This window comes from Panulirus ornatus, chromosome 37 (genome assembly GCF_036320965.1).
Source record: "Panulirus ornatus isolate Po-2019 chromosome 37, ASM3632096v1, whole genome shotgun sequence".
NCBI lineage: Eukaryota > Metazoa > Arthropoda > Malacostraca > Decapoda > Palinuridae > Panulirus > Panulirus ornatus.
In genome coordinates, this window is record NC_092260.1 from 27,538,711 (window position 1) to 27,561,324 (window position 22,614).

Genomic DNA, 22,614 nt, shown 5'->3' on the forward strand with positions numbered 1-22,614 from the left:
GAACTCCGTCAGAGAGAGAGAGAGAGAGAGAGAGAGAGAGAGAGAGAGAGAGAGAGAATGATGATTCCATCTGGGGAGGTGAGGGGCGTCGGGGAGGAGGAGGAGGAAGAGGAGGATGGCAACTTATATATAATCAATAATTTCCACTAGTGTTCCACGTTGTTCTGTAACCTTTAATGTTACCCAACAGACGTGGTTGGGTCAGGTCACACACTGAAAAGGCGCCTGCTGTTCTTCAGGAGGAATCGAAGGTCCATGAAGTATGAATGAAGTTACAGTCTGTGCATACCATGAATATCTTGAATGGCATTACGTACGTCTGTTCCAACAGGAGTTCTTGTGGCTGATAAAGAAAGGCTGCCCAAGCTATCGTGCATAGCCAATCTAACTCTGGTCTTTCCTCTCCTTGATTCGTTGTACTTGTGACGAGTTGTGAAGAAATCATGACATAAAGGCCTTTGGTAATGTACCACTAACCCAGGACAGCATACAAGCAGCAGCAGCTCCTAATGTGATACACATCTCGCTGATGATAACACAATGGTTCTTGAGGAGGTAACGGTACAAACCTGATGCTATTTGTTTTTGAAAAGGATGTGATTCTAAGCTAACTACTCGATGGTTCCTGACTGCGTTATGAGTGATGCTACTGTTGAAGTAATACTTTCTCTTACATGACAACTCCTGTAATTAGACCAGTCCTTTAATCTCATTATTACCCAGACTTCTGCCATATGGGGAAGTAGCAAGCCCTGCCGTACAAGGATATACTTACGAGGCAGAAGAGTCACTGTATCCATCGATAAAAGAGACATTTAAGAAGATACTCTTTCGACCGTACGTACAGGCCATCTTTGAACTGACGTTGGATTCTATACTGACGACACACATTTTCACATTTCTCTCAAAAAGGGGAAAACATGGAGTCGAACGGCGACATCTTCTTTCGTTCTACTGTTCACGAAATCTCACATTCCAACCGTCCAGCTTACGAACTGTTTTGGGGATCTGACTGACTCACAGTTCCGCTTACGACGCACGGCAGGACTGTGTTCCAGGATGCACAGTACCTGAATCTATGTCGCAGTTGCCTAAACAGTCACGCGTCATAGAATCCCACTCTCAGCACATCTATAAGTAACGTCAAAAGACTTTTCTTAACACTGGGTTAATGGTGCGACTGAAGGAAGTGGTGATATGTAAGGGAGGGTGGCTGGAGGTGTTGCGAGGGAGTGGATGCCGCTACTGAGGGCTGAGGAGGAAGGTAAGAAACAGCACTACTCACACAGGTCACCTCTGGGGAGCCGCGCAGAGCCATACTCACCTGGGGAAGAAGAGATAACGAATTAGTAACGAAAGGAAGACAAAGAAGCTCGCATCATCGGGTTAATACTAACCTTTCGGCTACCTCTGCTACTGCTGTTATTACTGCTATCCTTAATACTAAGTGGTGCGAGTACTACTACTACTACGAATACACTATTACAACTACAACTTCTACTAATACTATTACTACAAATACCAATAATAATGATAAAAATGATAATAATAACAATGATAATAATATAATAATAATAATAATGATAATAATAATAATAATAATAACAATAACAACAACAACAACAATAATAATAATAATAAAAATAACGCTATTACTAGTACCTCCCACTAATATAACAATAAAATTAACATCAACCATGATTATCATAACTATCATCTTGATAATATATAATTATACTAAAGAAGAAGAAGAAGAAGAAGAACCAAAAGTTCTTCCTCAGGAGTGAAGATTAATTATAGTCCTAATCTAAAATCAATGTTCACTGAAATAAGCATCCGATACTTTACAACACAATATCGAAAAGTAAATTGATAAACTGGATAAACTTCAAATATTATTCCAAGATCACAAGGGAATTTAAGACATAAGACGTAAAATTTGATGCTCCTCCCCAAATACATCCAAAAACTAATGTTACACACACACACACACATATATATATATATATATATAATCATAAACTTCACTTCGTTAACCATCATCTCATAAACGCTGAACTCTCCCAGGTTAAACCATTATATCGTTAGGATGTACACACGCCTCCACCTTCCAACTCCTCGACCTGTGAAATTCTATCAAGCTGAATTCATCACGTAATTGGAAGCAATTATTCCCATGCATGTATGTTAGTAAAATCACCTTCGGCGCGGCTGCACCACAGTCAGATGGAGATAAGAGGGCGTACAATCTCGTCCAAGACCTTCTCTCCTAAAAAGGGCCTCCATCACTCCCCTGCTTCTTAGCAGAGCGCAGCCTCGAAGCTGCAGAAGCCCAATAAAAGGGTTCGTGATGCTATGTATTATACACATGTACAAGCACCACCATTAAAGCAGCGTTATGATACCAGACATAGACAACGTCAGAGGATCTCAAGCATTCCTGAGCTCCCTCAAGATTACGTTGATGCTCACCTTCGTCAGGATCGCATCCAGCGAACACGATCCATAACAAGATCGAGGTCTTCTTTTAAGGATCCTCCTTTTTCTTTCTTTTCTTTTTTTTTTTTTACCTATATTGCGCTTTTCATTCTATGATTACGACTCTGAAAATCAGCTGAAAAAAAAAAACAGCATGTGGAGATAGTGAGGGTCGGCTCCTCCTTACCTTACCCCTCCCTAGTGTGCGTCGGCCTGCCAGGGGTCACCAGCCGGGCAAGCCTCTCTCTCTCTCTCTCTCTCTCTCTCTCTCTCTCTCTCTCTCTCTCTCTCTCTCTCTCTCTCTCTCGTACTAGGTGCTTAAAATATCCTCGAGACCAGCCTGGTCTCTATTATTGGTTAGGCTGAGCCGTCTAGCGAGTGTGTGTGTGTGTGTGTGTGTGTGTGTGTGTGTGTGTGTGTGTGTGTGTGTGTGTGTGTGTGTGTGTTTCTTAATACTTCCATAAAGCTGATACTCTCTAGAGACACCCCCGATGATAGCACATACGATGATTATAGAATCTGCTACATGCCCCCTCCTCTCTCTCTCTCTCTCTCTCTCTCTCTCTCTCTCTCTCTCTCTCTCTCTCTCTCTCTCTCTCTCTCTCTCTCTGGCGATGAAAGCAGGGTATACCACAGAATGCAACACATTGTGTGTATATATATATATATGAAGGTGAAGGAGGTGGTTGAGGATAATGTTTGCGGCATGCCTGCAGCCGGCTCCTACCACGTCTATGCTATGAAATATTACACAGTTAGAAAGGCCGAATGACGTCAAAGGGGGTGGGGGGTTGGGGGGGACGAGGCTCTACATCCTCTGACCCGTAACCCACACCTCACGTCTATCACACGTCCCTCTCTCAATACATCACACTCCTCCTCACACGTCGTCGTCTCTCGTATGTCGTCTTTGAAACGTCATCTCTCATACACCGCCTCTCGTTTTCTGACACTTCTCACACGGTACCTCTCATAAATTTCATCGTATGAATCATTTCCTTATGGGTTACCCTTGCTTGTCATCCTTCACATATCGCCTATTTACTGTCACATTCCCCAAATCACCTACACACGTCACCTCTAACACACCACGTCTTACCAATCACCCCTTTTAACTACTCTCACCTCACTTCTAACACACCGGCTCTAACACGTCATATGTAAACACCTGTATAAAAAAAAAAAAAAGTGATCACGAATTAAACGTTTTTCATCGTAAAGTCGTTTTCTTGTTACTTCTGATCGTGTCAGGACCTGGTAGCACATGCCATAGTAATCTCCTATTATAAGGTTAAGAGCATTTCCATGTATCGCCTTTTATATATGTGTATGGTACCAGCCGCCCTGATGCTTGGCCCTGAGGGAGCTGGTCAGATCAAGTGAAATGGAACGTATGGAAAAGTATTGGGTGCTGGGGATACAGTGTGTGTCGGGGAATGGAGTGGATGGGGGTGGAATGGGGTTTCTAATGGGAACCGGGATGGTGAGGGAGGTACACTGAGGTCTGGTAAAGGAGGAGGTAATGCAAGGGAAGGGTTGGGCGGTTGGTGGGCGAAGGGGGCTGAGAGAACTTGAGGAGCCATCAGGCGCTGGGCTAACTTTTGCCCCTCAGGTCTCTGCTCCTGGACGATCCTGGAGGATTCTGCCGCACCTCTCCGGCAACTATGTACTCCGTGTACATAGTTAACAAGTCTAACAAGTCGCCTAGTTAGACCATAAAGACTAACCCTAGAGGACGTTTCAAATATAGGTTAGATAAACACGAGGCTAATGATAGCTGGGTGTAAAGACGAGTCGCCCCTACGGACAAGAAAGCCTTTAGCAGTTCCCGTCGTACTTTATGTTCTGACGTTCCAAACTCGAAGGAGTTACCTGGGTTGATGAATCAATGTGTGTAATGGAAGGTGGAGGGTCGGTCTTGGCTGAAGTGTGGGTACCAGGATGCAGGGCTGAGGTGGTGGCGTGTATATGATGTGAGAACGATGAAGTTAAAATTACAGGAAAACAACAGAGTGCAAAGTATGGGAAAAGACGTAGAAGACTGTCAGCTCTCTGCGTACCTCACCATGTCGTCATGAAATCCTTCTTTATCTCATAACTTCCAAAATTCATTTCGGCTCCATTTCCGAGAACTTGGTGGCGTGGCACCCGTCGCCATATTCGTCCACTAAGTTGGCAAGTTACAGCCGATGACGGAAATGAAGAGCCATTCCATAGTTTGGTTGTGAGGGTAGCAGCTCCACTGCTCCCGCTCGGAGCAGACACCCGTGCGTGTCTCTCACGGCCCTGTCAGGGGGTGTAGGGATTGGGGAGGGGACGCGAGACCCGGATTTTGTACAGTGTGGGTGGGGCAGAGTTATGGCTCTAACAAGGATCCATATTCCCAAAAATAACAGGTAAGTAGCCTCAAGGTCGATACCGTGGGAAGTACTATCATTATCATCATTATCATTATCATCATCATTATTATCATGATCATCATCATTATTGCTGGGGGGTTTTCTATACTGTTAATTCCAACGCAACTCTCTGGCAAGGGAACTAGCCATGCAGACAATGGGATTACCTTATTTTCCACCTTCGACGCCTCTACAGATAACTACTGGCGCGGTGTGCAAGGTCCCTCCACTCCTACCCTCACCCAGGAAGCCTGTGAGAGAGGACGGGGACTACCAGCCAGTGTCACTGATCACTGGCGCAGTGTAAGCACTGCATGGCTTCACTGCGTAACCGGAATCTAGCCGAGCAAGGAATCGCCACTGTCACTCTGGGGTTAAAATTTATTTAAAGATCCATTAACGCCTTGCTGGTCACAGGCTTAAGAAACCGTCAACAGAAAACTGACAAATTGTAGTCCAGATGTAAGCAGTGTCTTGACGGAGGTGTGTGTCAGACGCGTAGGGAAGTGCGTCGTGCACTTTAACTCCTCCTTGTAAGCCTGAAGAAGTGTGTGATTCAGCCACCACTTCCCTGAGAGACTCACGAAGTGTGTGGTTCACCCAGCCCCTCCCTGAGAGACCCATGGAGTGTGTGGTTCAGCTACCCCCTCCCTGAGAGACCCATGAAGTGTGTGGTTCAGCTACCACCTCCCTGAGAGACCCATGAAGTGTGTGGTTCAGCCAGCCCCTCCCTGAGAGACCCATGAAGTGTGTGGTTCAGCCAGCCCCTCCCCGAGAGACCCATGAAGTGTGTGGTTCAGCTACCACCTCCCTGAGCGTAAGCCTTCTACGAGTAAGCTGTGAGGTCTGGAAGCTGTATCAGACTCTTGGTTCTCTACAAGCATAATGATGGCCTGCGTGTCCCTAGACCGAGCTGAACAGCCTGGAGTTGCTAACAATGTTCCGCTGTTGGCCTGCCTGTGTTCCTGGCTTAGGGAGGAGGGAAGCGTGTTCTGGCGGGTTTGTTGCCTTGGTATTCAGTCCGGGTTCACGGTCCGAGCTTGTAAATCCTCGACATTAATCACGACACATGTACTTCATGAAGGTCACCGGTCGCGCTGGATGGGTCATAACTCTGGATATTAATGGCTGAAGAACTTCATTCATAAATATCTAAATACATACGTACATACATACATACATACATACATACATACATACATGTAAATATACATACATATATATCAATAAAGACACAGAGTGAGAAAGGTTATTAATTAATTCCATTAACCATCGCGGTCTTATCAGTAGATACCATATTAAGGTTCAGACGAGCGACCTGATATCTGTTCCCTCTCGACTTACCGGAGGGTCAAGCCTACAGGATGAGGGACTTGGAGATAAGGAGGATGCAGGGAGGTTTAGTAGGAGGGAAGAGACGGTGATATCACTGACACAGAAGCGAAGGAGAGAAGACACTGGATAGGAGAGTAATAGAGGGTAAGGAGGAAGGAAAACCAGGAAATGGTAAGAAAGAAGAGGAACTGAGAACAAAATTATCGTCACAGTGGTGGAGAAATAGTGAGGACACGGTGATAGTGAGGACACGGTGATAGTGAGGACACGGTGATAGTGAGGACACGGTGATAGTGAGGACACGGTGATAGTGAGGACACGGTGATAGTGAGGACACAGTGATAGTGAGGACACAGTGATAGTGAGGACACGGTGAAGAGGCATTGAAGAAGAGGAAAGAATAAACTGGTGAAAGAGAATGAAAAACAAAGGCACGTAAAGCAAGAAATAAGACTTGGGAAAGAGAGAGAGAGAAGAGAGAAAGAGAGAAAGGGAAAGAAGAAAAAGAGAAGGTGGCAGCCAGCCCAGGTCCGCCTGCCATTACTGACTTCCTCCCGCCCGCCTCAAAAACTTGCGGAAGAGAAAGTCAAGTCGAAGGAAAAGACGATTTTCACTTTACTGAAGCACACCTTTGCCAGCCACCACCACCACCAGCTGCCATCACCACCACCGACCACCACTAACTAACCCCATCCATCAGTTACTGTATGTCCTGACAAACATCTGTCCCACAATTACATAAATGCTAGTGGCGGAAATGAATTTTACGCTTGAGCACAACGTCTGCAGAGAATGTACAGAGAAAGAGAGGTGGAGTAAATGCCGTTAAAGAAGAGGAACGACTTAACAAAGAGGTGCGACATCTATTCCAGTTCCACGGTCTGCTCTCATACAGCACAGAGTATATTTAAACAAGGCCGGAGTTGCCCTCTGTAAATATTCTAATCCATCAAATATTTGGTGAAGATCAGCCGCGAGTCATTACTTAAGTATTATATACATATAACACACAATGTCTCGATCGATACTCTTAACTCCTGCGGGGATCATTGTAGAAAACAGCAGAGCTGGAAGGTAAGAGGGCAAGTAAGTGTTCGACTTCCTGGAGTAGGGGAGTCGTCTGTCCAAACACTCACCACTGACTCTGAGGAGGTTGTCCTGACACTCAACTTACAAGAGCAAAATCCGGACACTCATCACGAGCAAGGAACACGTACAGACACTTAACGTAAATGTGTGGGTGTAAGACACACACGCTTTATGTCTTGCTTGGCGACAACGGAAGCGCGTAACTGCATCAGAGTGCCTTACATGGGCACGTGTCCAAACCCTCGCCACACACTTCCGGATACATGCCATGGACACATCGTACACATTATACCAACCCTCCCGACACATGTACCCATACCCGTGGTTTCCTAAACTGTCTAACTGATATTTACATAATTGAAAACAGACCCTTTGTAACATTAACGCCAGACGATATTCATTTCATAGTCTCAATTCACCTGGAGGGGTTATTTTAGTTATTAAATAACACTGTGATGTAGAAAGAGTGTTGCTAATCTGTATATTTACAGTAGTGATTAGTCTTACCCAGTTAGATAAGTCAAGCGTGAGGGAGGCCCTGAACAAGATGATTGTAAGGGAGACACCACACAAATGAACCACTCGTGCTCACTAAACTAAGTCATTGTTGAGGACTGACATCCACCATGCCACCAGCTGGTCTGGGAGGAGACTGTGCGTAACACAAGGACGTGGTTCATCCTAGTGTGGTGGAGTCCTCTTGGGGGCGATGATCTAAAAATATAAAAAGGTTCTCATACGAATAGGAGGTCTTGAATGCGAGGGAAGAAGAAAAATTCCACAGCACAGGGGAATTAAAGCCTCCACATACACCATTCTCAACACCCTCGCACTGACCGATGAAGGACCCCCAAAAAAATGCCTAGGTAGATCTTGAACGCGATTCATCTATCAGAAAAAACAATGACAAGGACTAGGTAGTTCAAATTAACAGTCGTACGTGTAATGTTTTCTTTATTTAGAAGAGTTAATGGTCAAGTTTCACAACTACTAGCTGATACTTCAGTACATGAGGAAGAGAGATAACATACCTGAAAAGCTCTTTATGTGCACCTCAAAATAGCTCAAGATGTAAGGGTCACCCAATGTGTTAGAGGGTGACAGACGCCGTGCTGTTTATGACCCTGACAAACTGGTAAGGGAAGATGGGAATATAGAAATCCTTTTCCGATTCTTATCGTTTCCCAATACCCCCACAGCCCTGAGGAGGAGGCGCCTGTGTGTCTAAGTGATGAACCATTACTTACCATCTCTCAACAGCTGTACAGTAAAACATTTTGGTCGCCAGTTACGGCAGGCAGCAATGGAAGATTTACTTTCTCATGTTGATTTCTCTTGACTTATGAGCCTCAGCCTCTGGGGTTCTTGTTTACTATCTTTTTTATTTGGTGTTTGAGGGGAAAAAAAGAAGGTGCTTGAGCGTGGGTGGTAGGTACCTGCCTTGAGTGTTGTAAGGGTAGGTTCAACACGTAGGATGGCAATAGGTACGGACTTACAACCCCAAGTGTTGTAGGGGAGGGTACAACACACAGGATGTTGGTGGGTATTTACCAGGAATATTGTGACGGAGGTTGTGATGGATGGTACAATATGTAGGATGGTAGTACGTACCTACAGCACACCATCTGGGGTTAGGTACCTATCTGGAGTGTTGTGAGGAAGAGTGAGTTGTTCGTGGGTCAAGTATATAACAGAACTGTAGATAGACGCTTTGCCTGAGGTACAATGAGGGGATACAAAGAGTAAACAAAACAGTGTTCGGTACCTTAAGAACATTATCAATCACAACAGCAACTTAACAACCGGTTATACCGAGTTATCTAAACAGTAGACGAGGAAGACAAACAGAGAATTTAAAATACGTTTTCTACTGTCAACAAAGTTATACATTGACTCCACTACGATTACGAGGAATCCATGAATGGAGAAAAACTACCAATTCTAATTTAACCATTGATATTCATAATCATCAATCCTGCCAAATAGGAAGGCAAAAAAAGAATGAGAGAGATTCCAAGAAGTGTTGTTACAGTAACCTGTGCTGTGCTGCCAGTGGATATCCGCTGCCGACACGAACCATTAGATAATTACTGGATGTGTTTGATGCCGTAAGAGCTACGCTGGACGGAAGATCCGTCCCGTGGTAGCAGGAGGGATAGAGGGGAAAGCCAGACTATGTATCGTGCGGCTGGCAGCGGGACACACACACACACACACACACACACACACACACACTAGCAACACGGGGAGTCACGCGCTAGGTACATACGGGTAGTGTGACCTTGACCTTTTGTCCTTATAATCGATAAAGCGCTTCTTAAGTCACATTCATGATGTCATACAAGACCTTCAGTGACAAGAGCATATTTCACACGGAATATGAAGCAGGCCAGGTAAGTTAACGTGTACGCAAACACACAGACACACGTATACATACGTTTTGACGCACAATATGGCATACGTAGACAAATGACTTGTGCCAGGTATCCAAGCTAGAGTACCTGGCATAAGCTGAGGGTGTCTATGTGTGCATACATACATGGAAATACATATTTTTGCTTTGCTTTGTCGCCGTCTCCCGCGTTAGCGAGGGAGCGCAAGGAAAGACGAAAGAATGGCCCAACCCACCCACATACACATGTATATACATACACGTCCACACACGCAAATATACATACCTATAAATCTCAACGTATACATATATATACACACACAGACATATACATATATACACATGTACATAACATACTGTCTGCCTTTATTCATTCCCATCGCCACCCCGCCACACATGAAATAACAACCCCCTCCCCCCTTATGTGTGGAAATATATACGTACCCCAAAAAAAAAAATAGTGATCACACACACACACACACACACTAATGACAGTAAACATCCCTCTCCCAGCATCGCTTTTGGGTGCGAATATTGCTGTCAAGAATATCGTAACTCAACCTTTTTTATGTACAATTCTGCGGCCACAGTGTGTCCTGGTGAGCATTTTATGAACTTAACATCCAACACGACACACATACAGAAGCTCCCATCCGATGACCCGCGCTATCATACGTTCAAAAACGTTCTCCGACCGAACCCAAAGTGGGAGGGAAGGGCGACCGGCTTGCTTTATGCTATGTTAATTTCAACTTTGTGGAACGCCCCTTTACTGTCCTCGCGGGCTGGCAGGCTGTATCTCACCGTGGCTGGGTGTAAGGCGGCCTGACCTCGCCAAGAACTAGATAATAACAAGGTTTACATACGCTCCGCTTCCCAGGGTCGAGGTGGCTACGGCTTCTGAAGCTCGGAGTTCGAAACTCACTCTCTCGAACTCATGCCCAGACGTAGCTGTGTATTGTGGAAGTAAAATGGGGATGACTATAAGATAGCAGAGGGAGTGAAGGGTCTTCGAGGTGGGTGTGGGAGACAGCAGTGTGGTAGGGCAGGTGCTTGGAAGAAACGAACACACACAATAGTCTCCCAGTGGATGTGAGGTCGAAGGAGAACCGTCTGGACCAACCACTAACACCACTACAGCTATCCCACCACTGTGACGATGTGCAGTGGGGCAGAGCCACTGAATCTAGATGACACTGGCAATACTTCTCAAGAGAAATACTCGTGCTTTGTGCTTTAGCACGCCTCTCTCTCTCTCTCTCTCTCTCTCTCTCTCTCTCTCTCTCTCTCTCTCTCTCTCTCTCTCTCTCTCTCTCTCATCAGCATGCATACCTCCTCCTCCTCCTCCTCCCCACACGAACATATCTAGCGAGATAATCTACATTTGCCACTACATAACTTCCTTACGAGAGTTCCCAAACATCCATCACATGATTTCAAAGTCGAGAGGGACTGTGTGGAGTGACCAGACCACTAAAACAACTTAAAGAGGCGCGTCTCGTGTGTGTGTGTGTGTGTGTGTGTGTGTGTGTGTGTGTGTGTGTGTGTTGTGAGAATTAGCTTTTTTTTCTATTATTTTAAGCGTTTTACTTACCAGCGTACATGCCATGACAAGGGCAAGGCATTACGGGCACTCGAGCAACTTGCGTGTACAGTTAGACAAATGTAGGTGAATACAAGGCACGCTCCACATCCAGCGGAGTGAATGATGCCTCGTCAGTTCAGTAAACATATACACGTTACTGGATTCTATGTGGACAGTAGGGTAATACATGAGACGTGTCGCGTATTTCAAGAATGAAGTGAAGATGAATGTAGGACATTTACTTCACACTTTATCTAATGAAGCAAAACGTCTGGTGAGAAAAAATGAAAAAAAAAAAAAAACAGAAAGAGTGAACGTTAAACATGCAATGATCTTTAACAAACTGTGTATTACAGAAATTATTCTGCCTGCTTACACGAATGATTATATATATATATATATATATATATATATATATATATATATATATATATATATATATATTTTTCTTTTTCTTTTCTTTCAAACTATTCGCCATTTCCCGCATTAGCGAGGTAGCGTTAAGAACAGAGGACTGGGCCTTTGAGGGAATACCCTCACCTGGCGCAATTCTCTGTTCCCTCTTTTGGAAAATTAAAAAAAAAACGAGAGGGGAGGATTTCCAGCCCCCCGCTCCCTCCCCTTTTAGTCGCCTTCTACGACACGCAGGGAATACGTGGGAAGTATTCTTTCTCCCCTATCCCCAGGGGATATATATATATATATATATATATATATATATATATATATATATATATATATATATATATATATATATATATATATATATAATGACATATACGCACGTACAAATCGATAAACGAACAGACCCTACAACGTAACAACCAATAATATAGATAAAGTAAGCTAGCGAGATAGTGTGTATACCTGGTGCTCAACTCTCTGCAGACTGTGGGATCCACTGCTGAATATAAGATCAGATTCTTAACTTTCTCAAGGAACTACGTTGTCTCTGATTGGCGAGGCCAAGTCTGAGACCGACCCTGAAACCAACCAGGGAAGGGAGCACTCAGGCCAGAAGCAACACAGGCCAGCAGCAACGCAGGCCAAGGGGTACGCAGCTCAGGAGCCACCCAGCCTAGCTGCCACCCAACCCCAGGAGCCACCCAGTCTAGCTGCCACCCAGCCCCAGGAGCCACCAAGCACAAGAGCCACGCAGTGTGGGAGCCTCCCAGCTCCATACCCTCAAGTACAATTGACTATAAAAGCCACACTGATGGGATGCTTGGCCATCTTTGGATTCGAAAGTCTTTCATGAATTCGAAAACATGAATCAGAAATGAGGCGAGTACGCCAGCGACGCTTTTGCCCCAATCTGGTCGCAGATGGGAACTTTTCTAATGGTGTCACTTCGATATACAGGATTGTAATAGCTCAGTGTGTTCTTAACACACTCCTAGAGATGCGTAATTGTTGTTTAGCATTTCTAGATGCACTGTGTACACAGATGCCCCCGGCAGTACCCCTTTGGAACAGCCTCCTCCTATCTGTAGGTAAGATCTAGAGAAAACTTTTCTCATTTTCTGACACACTAATCTCCCTTATGAAAATCCTTTGACCATTAACCCCCAACATGTAAATCACGAAGTTAACGCCCAGGAATTCTTAATAGCACCATAAAGGATTTCTCATCAGTGTCTCCAAATCTGTTTTAAAACGTATCATCACTGGCAATGTCTCTTCTCCCTGAGGGAACGTAAAAAGCGTTCCAGGAATATGAGGGATCGTTTTCGTGTCTGTAGCATTAACGTGCCTCACATCCAGACATCCAGACATCAATTTCAGGAGCGTGTGGGGAGGTAAGTGGACCAGCCGGGAATGACTGTGGGTCGCTGGATGAGGATGAGTAATACCAGTAGGCGAATGAGCAAACAGCGCTCATTGGTTGTCACGTTATGCTGGGGCGTGTAGGTGTAGTAGCCTGTCTTGGCCCGTGTTCTGGCTGTTTAGTTCTGTTTGCTGTTCCCCGACAATAAGTGCTTCGCCGGTGTAGACGTCTTGTGTATTGTGGCGTAGTATTCATGTAGATTTAACAATCGTCTCTCATGTGAGGGAAGTTTTATGCTTCCATGTGAACCATAAAACTGCTCTCACACGAGAGACGATAGTTAAAAGAATATATATATATATATATATATATATATATATATATATATATATATATATATATATATATATATATATATATTCTTTTATCCCTGGGGATAGGGGAGAAAGAATACTTCCCACGTATTCCCTGCGTGTCGTAGAAGGCGACTACAAGGGGAGGGAGGGGGTAGCTGGAAATCCTCCCCTCTCGTTTATTTTTCTAATTTTCCAAAAGAAGGAACAGAGAAGGGGGCCAGGTGAGGATATTCCCTCTAAGGCCCAGTCCTCTGTTCATAATGCTACCTCGCTAATGCGGGAAATGGCGAACAGTACGAAAAAAAATATTCTTCAAGTAAATGATATTGAAGGAAATGCCTGAAAACACGCAAAAGCAGAATAACGATTAGATGAAACAATAAGATACTCTTAAATGTTGAGCCACATAGCTGCACGAGTTGAGGGCGAGCGAACTCAACGCCAGCTATTTTGTCAACAAAGAAGGGATGACTGCACTGTTGTCCCAGCCTGGGGGGGTGTGTGGCCTTAAAGGAGAAGGAAGAAATCTCTACTCCGTCCTCCTTTACGTCTAGAGAACAGACTATAAGCATAGAACAGATGACCTTTAATAGCACAGAGGAAGCTTAGATGGAGGGGCAGTGCTGATGTCATTATTTATTGTGACAGTTAAGGTTTTGTGTGGTGGACATTTGCTCGTCTTTATGCTCGAGGAGAGTAGCAGGAGAGGGGAAAATTGGACGAGTCGATACTCTTTTTGTCAAGTGACGGCGACAGAGCCTCATCTGAGGCGGCTTTTCACTCGCGATGTATTCTCAAATAGGCGTGCACACACACACACACACACACACACACACACACACGAGAGTAAAACTCCTTTCCCGCTCAGTACAAACAGGTAATTGCAAATAGGTAGTTACGCAGTGAGCGTATTGTGCAAATTAAGGAAAACCTGCCAGTCCAGCTGATGACCTCCACTTGTAACCTGACAAGTGAAGAAGGTGAAGCAGATTCTGTTAATCCCAGGAAGAAATTGCATGCACATACATTGTAGTCCTGTGATTAAAAGGATTAGATAAGGCCAGACTATAGACCATCCAACCATGACCCTAACCCACAGTTGCTCGATTCAGTCTATTTCGACTAACTAAACAGATACCTGTTAGGCATCGCTGACCCAGGGACCGAAGGTGTTCTTCAACGTGCGGCAGGTGTCACAAAGTTAATTTCTTCTGGTGTTTGAAAAAAAACTACAATTACCTGCTTTACAACCTAGTGCAGACAGACCAAGGTTGTAATAATGTCTCAGTCTATCCCATGTTCTGAGGGGATGGATGGGAGGAACGCGAGCCAATGTCGAAGTCAATCTCTACCGCTACGGTCATAATAAGGATCGAGTCTTCCATACTCGTCGTCATGTGTGAGGTACGGGTCGTGGTCCCCTGGCAGTGTCTTTGATCCTCTTGTGAAGGGATCCGTACGTGATGTGGGAGTCATGAGAGTGTAGCATGTCCTCCTTGGGATCATCAAACTTACGTCGCTCAACAGAGAAGCGAAAATATAAGATAGACAGATGACATAGAGTGATCACAATATCATTCAGTCTATACAAGGCGTAGGTTAAAAATATCCTTCCGCCAAAAAAAAAAAAAAAAAAAAGAAACCCCTTGCTTGAAATGACTAACTGCTAAGAAAATTAAAACGTTAATTAAATAAGCGTGGGATAGAGCACAGTCTGCTCATCATTCATATTCATATATACAAGAACAAAATAAATGAGAGGTAGGAACTGGGAAGGACACGAAGCCACCTTAAACACATGCCAAGATTCTGGTACTGGCCTAGTGCTGAGCGTCTGCAAATCTTCCCATGTGCTCTCGTTTCCCCTTCGTTACTTATAACACTCACGTCCTTGTTTATAACACCTTTGCGTCCAACGCTCTTCCTCTCATGGCCTAAGCGTCCACGTGGATGCCAAATAGGACAGGTTTAACAACTTCTCACACCGACTGACACGTTGCATGAGTGAATGGTGGTGGTACTCGGCGAACCTGAGCGCATCGTCTGACTAACAACCACGTACTTGACTGTTGTTATGTGAGCCACACGTGTTGTTGCGTGCGTCGCACGAACGGTCGCTGTGGCGTAGTCTCTTTCCTTCACACACACACACACACACACACACAAACACACCAGCTCCGCTAATTTTCAGAGATGTTCTCCAAAAGCTTCCGTCGGCGTTGTGGGTGATCAATAAGGCCTCCATTATCCTCAAGAATGAGAGGTTCTCCGACAGCCTTTCTCCGAGGCTTTCTAATTCCTCCCCTCTCCCCCCTACTTTACTGGGACAGTCTTCCTAGAAAAACATTGTCGTCCGCCTCAAGAGCCAGAAACTAATCCTTTCCCTCGACCTGGTCCTGAGCCTTACCTCCTCTTTCCTTCCTACGCTTTCCTACCACCCCTTTACCCGCCAGACACAGCTCCCTCCCTCCCTCCTTCACTCCCCGAGCCCTGCACATCCCACCCTCCTCCTCCTCCTCCTCCGCCTCTGACCCACATACATTCAGGCAGGAATCTCCCAGCACAAGATTATCATCGCAAATGACTTATAATTCAATAGAATAATAATTGTTATTTTCAATTCATTTATCGTTCAAAATTAACCCTTTTCTTTTTCGTTTTCCACTTTTCCGCTCATGCGGGACTTTATTCACCCATTCTTCCATCGACATATTCATTACTATTATATATATTTGTCGGGGATGGACAAGTATGTCTACAGCATCTGATCTACTGAATTATCTTTTACCTTCAACTGTTACTCTGAACCAACCACGGCGTATCCCAGGCGGTGCTCAGTGCTTCTTGCCCATTCCTCTTTTTCATAACAGTTTCTAAGTTCAAATCCGCCGTTCTCGATTCCTAGTATCCCTACCTTGCCCCACACACACACACACACACACACACACGTCATACACTGCTGCTGTCTACCATTTATCAGTTTCTCGACAAAACACAGCTCCCGCAAGCTCTGTGGAGCGGAATACCGCTTAAGAGATTAAGCTTTGCCATAAACCCGCAAAATCAGTGAAGTGCCTTAATGGGTTGGTGTCTCCAGGGCACCGAAGGGACGGGACGAGGTAGTGGTCCAGGCGCTACCCTCACTATAATGCCGACCTTCACCGGTGCAGAACTACCTGTTCGGTCGTTATTATTTGACTGTGGTCGAAGGAGAATATAACCTGAGCTCCGTATCTTGCGGATGGAAGGGTAGGTCGTTGAAATTCTTGGCTTGTTACGGACACATCGCCTCAGGTACCCTATGCTGGCCTCGGCTACCCCTCCCCTCTCTCCTCCTTTCACTGAACCAGTTCGAAACATTACCCTAGAGAATTACAGTAACTGTTACTAGCCATCATGTTGAATACTGTACCACTGAATTATTCAGAGTCGTTTATGTGGGTACCAGAGAAATATAATTACTTACAACAACAAGTTCATAAATACGTGATATTCACAAGCATTACACACTCTGTTTTGATGAGAAGACAGTGTGAAATCCTATTAGAATCTTGCGAACATTGCAATTAACAAAACCTTAATCTCCAGCTGTACAGTGTGAGGGTAGAGCATCACACACATGGGTGATGACAACACATCTCTCTGGGAAGTGGCTGGTGACCAGAAAGTGGTCAGGCTGTGCAACCTATATACACATAGTGCCACAATACACGACAGGAAGTGTTGATACCATGGTGCCTAGATCCGGACCGAGTGTGTCCCTTCAACCAGTCAGTTTCCAGCGAAAACTATTTTCAGGGTTCTTTTCTAAAATCTAAAATCGAGAAGAAAATATCTATCAAATGATCTGTTGAAGCTTACTCCGCGGGAGTTGAAACATGAGTACTTATCTCAACGTTCCTCCTGGCTGCACAACAACACAATCATTTGTGGAATTGTTGCAGAGGGACGAGTACATGGAGCAGGGAGAGCACAAATCCATCGCTAAGTCTCGTCATGGATGAGCCAGACTCAGGGGCGGGGAAAAACAAGACGAGGGATGGAGGCAAAACATACGTAGTCAGCAGTGGCCTACACAGAGCAACACGACTCGCTAGGAACATCTCTTGCTTCCTCGTTATACCAGCTACAGCTCCCACGGTCCAACGTTGGAGCATAGAGTAGTACACCTCTTAAGACCTAGCCCCTCCCGTGCGTGTTCTACGAACGTGTTACTGCCATGGACGTGTCAAAGCCACGAACGTCTTGAGGACATCACGGACTTCGGTGCATCGCTCAGCAACAATGAAGCGACCGGGTCCAATATTCTATTTTCATTTCAAGGCCGGAATACCGATTTCTTTGCCAGGCAAAAAAAAAAAGTTGATCAGCTGATCAATACCCGGAGGTCGTCAGCTGATAGACCTCGCCGGTCTCGCTCTTTTCCCGTCTTAGGAATTAACATCCGTTCCTACAACTCCCGCTCACCTTGTACGAACACCGATGCAGCCTCTCCCTCCGTCTCGTACCTCTCCTCCCTTCTGAACTCGCCGCGACTCGTGCCTCAGTATAGCTTCCTAATGCTCCTGACTTATCATTACCAAAAGTTCTTCCCCAGTAACGTCCCTCAACCCAAGGTTCTTCCCCACCACACGTCGCCCGCCTAGCAACTCCTCAACTCCAGCAGTGAGCAAATAAACCCTTTCGATATCAATCATAAACACACACGAGGCACATGCAGGTAAATATACGGAAGTCGGGCTTGTACAAAGTCCATGAGCTTGGCGCACACACACACACACACACACACACACCCACTCTGACACACACACACACACACACACACACAACACACACACACCTCCTTAGGAACAGTGAGGAGAGAAATGACACCGCCCCACGTTCTCACATCATGTGTATCAAGCATGGTATAGAGGGATACTCGGGGACAACACTGAGGGAACTTGGGCGATACAGTCTCGAGGAAGGAGGAGGGCAACGGCCCAAGAGCAGTTTGGGTACGATGGTTGTTATCTGGTGGACGAGAGTGGCGGCTGATTGGACGAAGTGCTCGGTGGGTTTCTCAGAAAACCAGTGATGCAGGAGACCCAATTTACTGATGTCACTACGATAGTAATGCATCCTAACGAAAGAAATATGGGTACAGTACAGTACACTCACACACACACACACACACACACACACACACAGTGTGAACGATTCTCGAAAAGGTACAAAGACAAAACCACCACCAGAAACCATGGGATTAAATAAGGCATAAAACCCTAGATAAGATGTATAGAAATTCTGTACCAGTATAAGAGTAGTGGATGAATGGGAGCTACGAGACTGTGGTTTTGGACAGCAGACGAAAGTATCTAAAAGATGAATGTGCTTCTCATGTTTGGTCACCGAACCTATGGATGCACAAAGATCCAGAAAAGGGCAACAAAGATGGTACCAGAATTGTAATTATCATGTTATCATCATCATCACTATCATTATCATCACTATTATCATTAGCATTATTATGTAGCTGGCCTCCGCTAACAGCATATTGCAATTCTAGTAACGAAAAGAAAGAAAAGCTGGTTATTGTAATGATGCGTAAGAGGGCGTATAGGCTGGACCTCAAGAATGAAGCGTGTGTCGTCGCCAAGAGGTAATTAAAGCATTGCACTTGAGGGGAAGTAGCGGTACCCCTAGACCGTAGACCCGCCAGAACCTGGGGATATGGTACAACTCCAGACTCTGGGGAGACACGTACTTCCACTACTAAACCTGAGCTGGAGGAAAAAAGTGCTAAACCCAGAACAAGAAAAGGTGATGTTACCCCCCCGTAAACAACCCCCCCAGAGAGACGTCGAGCCATGTTGAGGGTTACGGTGGAGAGGCTGGTGGGGTAGGCTTCCTCCTCCTCCTCCCTCCTCCACCAGGCCAGCTTTATGGCCCTGATGAAGCCGTGGATCTGACGAGACCGCAGGGTGGCCATCGATAGACATGTCCACCGAGGCAAGAAAATCTATTTAAAGCGAGCGTATGGAAGAGAGAGAGAGAGAGAGAGAGAGAGAGAGAGAGAGAGAGAGAGAGAGAGAGAGTAAACAAGTCGCTACCTGGCCTTTAACCCCACCACAGGAAAATGCACTTTCCCCCCCCCCCCCCCCCCCTCCTCCTAACCCCACTTAGGCAGCTGCCTCACCCCGAGCCAAGAGCAGATTAATTGTCTAGTTTGGCCACAGGCCAAAGACATGGAGAACCCCCCCCCCCCCCACACACACACGCACGCACACACACACACACACCACACACACACACACACACACACACACACACACACACACACACGCACGCGCGCGCACGCACGCAAGCACACACACACACACACACACACACACACAGACTTAAGTACAGATATTCTTTGTCACACACACACACACACACACACACACATACACACCACTCTGCTCCACCCAGACGCATTCTGTGCCGCACACATACCCGATGTGTCACACTGGCAGTCTTTGTCACAAGCACAAACACTCTGGACCGTGTAAACACATTCCATGCATTCTGTACCACACAGACGCACTCTTTGCCACACAGTATCACCAAACACCACATAGATACAGACTCTAAGGGACTTACACACACACACACACCACACACACACACACACACACACACACACACACACACACACACAGAGTAAAACAGGCTTAGTTTGATTTACATAAACCCAGTATTACACAGATTTATTCTGACATGGAGACGGTCACTGAATCACAAAAGCTGCCAGCAACTCAAACATAACAGACGGACACAAAATCAGTCGTACAAATAAGCTTATGACCAAAATACGACACACCGCATCACAGACAAACACAGTAAAAAACACACACACGCTTTGAATTACACAATTTCAGCCTAATACAGACAGACGTTCAGTCAGCCCATGGTACTCACTCATTCTCTAAACACACAGACAAGTGAGGGCAACAGTAATACACTGTGTGAGGCTCACGTACCCGCCCCGAGGTCGAGACATCCAGATGTTAAACCCCCTGCAGGACATGACAGGTCGCGCGGGGGTGTGTGATCGGTACCCTGGATTTATAGCGTGTTCCTCAAGGGGGGAACTGGAGCTGCGCCCCAGATACCCTGCCACTGTGGTGGGGACCCAAGTGGTGAATTAGCGGTGTTGCTATGGAGAGAGAGAGAGAGAGAGAGAGAGAGAGAGAGAGAGAGAGAGAGACGCGTTCCGCCGTGGGTTTCGCTGGCTGGCTGGTTAGCTGCCTGGTTAGCTGGTTGGATGACTAGCTGGCTGGTTGGGTGGCTGGTTGAATGGCTCGCTAGTGAGCTGGCTGAAGGTAAAACAACAGAATGGATGCCAGCCCTCCTTCAGAATGTACATTATAACAATCCTCCTCTTTTCCTCTTTAATATTCCTCTCTCTCTCTCTCTCTCTCTCTCTCTCTCTCTCTCTCTCTCTCTCTCTCTCTCTCTCTCTCTCTCTCTCTCTCTCTCTCTCTCAACCGTATGGGTACATTTCATTCCTCGTTTTCGCGGACAGTAACTCATCGCTCTCCTCACTCCTATTGGAGCCGGAGTTCCTACCCTCCCTCCCTCACCTGGAGCCTGGGAATCATCCTCCCTCTCTCTCCCTCCCTCAGCTGCAACCTGAGAACCTTCCTCTCCTGCCTCTCTCCCTCACCAAGACCCCGGGAATCCTCTGCCCCTTGCCTCCCTCCCTCACTCACCTCTTCATGAATAATAGCTTGCCGATGATGTCCGGTTCGTCCTCCCTCCCTCCCTGCCTCCCTCCTTGAATACGTAGGGTGACTCTGCCTCCTCCTACACGCGTATATAGATCTCGTTCGTCACCGTCACAAACTTTTTGTCTTCCGTGATTGTGGCTGCTCCGCAAACCCTACCTAACGTTGATGATGTTCGCTGCTTTCTTTCTTTCTCCTTTCCCAACCAGGCCACACATTCCCACTCCGCTACACCAGCGATATAAAGTTTGTGGCCTAAATTTTTCGTAACTGCTCGTTGGAATTAACTAAGTTCACTGACCTGCCCTGATATCTATCTGTACTTCAACATAATAGCAAAACTTCGGCACAGTATCACATACTGCCATCTCAGTGAGAGAGAGAGAGAGAGAGAGAGAGAGAGAGAGAGAGAGAGAGAGAGAGAGAGAGAGAGAGAGAGAGAGAGAGAGAGAGAGGCGCCAAGCCGTAGAAATATCCGTCCCTGTAGTGCGAGGTAACCATTTTTAAAAGGTGTGTTCCCTTTCTCCCTCCGCTTTAGTTACCTCAACGCAATAGTTGTTTTCCCCTGCTCCCTGTGTGCTGTAGTCTTGCGGTGATAAGAGAATATGTATAAAGTAAACGACCGACTGGCTATACGATATGCCAGTTAACACATGAATCCAATCCACCTCTGTAGTGGCTCAGTATCGACCAGACGAAGGACAACCAACAGATTCATTCGCGAGTATTCAGAGAGGCTCTCACCCTCCAAAAGGCAGGGAGATGAGTGTGGTACTCACCAGTGAGATAGAGTGTGGTACTCACAAGCGGTGGATGAGTTCGCCAGTGACCACATACGTACACATCACAAAAAGAGCAAGCTATTGTGGGCCCTAAGTCTAATCTGCTCGCCGAGTTGGGAATGTTTTTGGATACGAGAGATAAAGATGGTTTTGGGTGTATCGTTGCTTATGCTGAAGGAAGAATTACTGATCAATGATGGTGTTCAGTGTCTCTGGTGGTGCAAGAGGACGGGTCAGACGACGTGGGAGCATCGACGACCTGGATAAAGGGAAAGTGATAAACTGGATGAGCAGTGAAAATGGAGAGGATAGTGGATGGAGGAAACAATGAAGTAGGTGAGTGGGGGAAGTAGAGAAGAGGGTGGGTAGAGCAAGGAATAGGTGGGTGGATGCAGTGTAGAAGAAGGTGGATAGAGCAAGTGATGAATCTGGATGAGTTGAGAGAAGTTATGATCGGATGGGTTACTGGGAAAGCTGATGAGCAATTGAGTAAAAGAAAATGACCAAACTGGATGAATATAGACGAAGTGATTAACTTATGAATGATAGGAGAAACTGGCTATAGTCTAGACCCACGGATGGATGGACGGACTCCTTGCATAAAGTGAATTGCCCGTAGATTCATGAGGCAACTAGGAAGAATTTTAGCAGCACCTGAGCCATTTTTGATGGGTGGCGT

At 45.8% G+C, this 22,614-nt stretch overlaps 1 protein-coding gene across 6 annotated transcripts in view; it reads right to left on the reverse strand.

Annotated features, from left to right (window-relative positions):
- The window catches only part of Calx (sodium/calcium exchanger 3), a 277,683-nt gene that overhangs the window by 251,464 nt on the left and 3,605 nt on the right, over window positions 1-22,614 (reverse strand). The window lies entirely within an intron of this gene.